Source organism: Delphinus delphis, chromosome X (assembly GCF_949987515.2).
Source record: "Delphinus delphis chromosome X, mDelDel1.2, whole genome shotgun sequence".
Classification (NCBI taxonomy): Eukaryota; Metazoa; Chordata; class Mammalia; order Artiodactyla; family Delphinidae; genus Delphinus; species Delphinus delphis.
The window spans coordinates 82,422,687-82,424,351 of record NC_082704.1 but is presented as its reverse complement, the minus strand read 5'-3'; the positions used below and the strand labels follow the sequence as shown (position 1 = coordinate 82,424,351).

The 1,665-nt window shown below is 44.9% G+C and overlaps 1 pseudogene; it reads left to right on the top strand.

Moving 5' to 3' along the window:
- Window positions 1-556: 556 nt before the first annotated feature.
- Window positions 557-1,400, top strand: LOC132418194 (small ribosomal subunit protein uS2 pseudogene; annotated as a pseudogene).
- Window positions 1,401-1,665: the final 265 nt, after the last annotated feature.

Below are 1,665 nucleotides of genomic sequence, written 5' to 3'. Positions count from 1 at the left end.
CCAGAATCGCTCGCTTCCTCCACACGTCTTTTGTGGCACTTGTGGGACAAGTGGAACTCTGCTTTATAGCGCATTCGTTTTTGTTCTTGTGTCATGTCCTCTGCCAGACCAAGCTCCTTAAAGCCAGAAACATGTCTTCATTCATCTTTGTGAGCAGGTTGGGGTAGAAGAGAAAGCTTGAGTTTTACAGTCAGACAGAACTAGATTTAAATTTCATCTTCTCTCTGAACTTCCATTTCCCTATCAATAACACCTACCTCACAGGAGTGGTCTTGGGAAACAGCATGCAAAAACATTTGTCACAGAAAAGATAACACAGAAAATGGAAGAAAATATTTGCAAATGATATATCTGAATATGTAAAGAACTCTAAAAGCTCAACATCAAAAAAACAACCCATTTTTTAATGGCCGAAGGACTTGAATAGATATTTCTCCAAAGATATACAAATGACCATTAACCACATGAAAAGATGCTCAACATCATTAGCCATCAGGGGAATGCAGATCAAAACCACAATGAGCTTTCCATCGTAACTTAAAGGGAATCTTTCACAATGTCCAGAGCCCTTGATATCCTGAGATGAAAGAGGATGTCCTTAAATTCCTTGCAGCAGGAACCCACTTAGGTGGCACCAACCTTGACTTCAAATGGAACAGTATGTCTACAAAAGGCAGTGATGGTATCTACATCACAAATCTAAAGAGAAGCTTCTGCTGGTGACTCGTGCCACTGAAAACCCAGCTGATGTCAGTGTCATATCTTCCAGGAATACTGGCCAGCAAGCTGTGCTGAAGTTCGCTGCTGCCACCAGGGCCACTCCTATTGCTGGCCGCTTCGCTCCTGGAATCTTCGTTAACAAGATCCAGGCAGCCTTCCGTGAGCCACAACTTCCAGTGGTCACCGATCCCACCGCTGACCACCAGCCTCTCACAGAGGTGTCTTATGTTAACCTGCCCACCATTGCTCTGTGTGACACAGATTCTCCTCTGTGCCACGTGGACGCTGCTACCCCATGCAACAACAAAGGAGCCCACTCAGTGGGTCTGATGTGGATGCTGGCCTGGGAAGTACCATGCATATGTGACACCATCTCCCATGAGCATCCACTGGAGGTCATGCCTGATCTCTCCTTCTACAGAGACCCTAAAGATATTGAAAAGGATAAACAGGCCACTGCTGGAAAGGTGTGACCGTGGAAGAATTTCAGAGTGAATGGACTGCTCCAGCTCCTGAGTTTACTGCTACTCGACCTGAGGTCACAGGCTGGTGTGATAGTATGTTGGTGCCCTCTGTGACTATCCAGCCGTTCTCTGCTGAAGATTGGAGCACTCAGCCCACCATTGAAGGCTGCTCCCAATGCTCAGGCCACTGAATGGGTAGGAATGACCACTGGGTAGTTTGAAGCTGTTCTTCCATAGGCTCTTAAACAGAAAATGGAAATAAAGTTGTTGAAAAATAAACATCAGTTTCTTAAAACACACACATACAGATGCCACTTCACACCCACTATGATAGCTAAAACAAAAAGGACAGACAAGGAGAAGTATTGGTGAACCTGTGGAGCAATTGCTGGTGGGAATGTAAAATGGTTCAGTTGCTTTGGAAAACAGTTTGGAAGTTTCTCAAAATGTTAAACATAGGGTTACCATATGACCCAGGAAT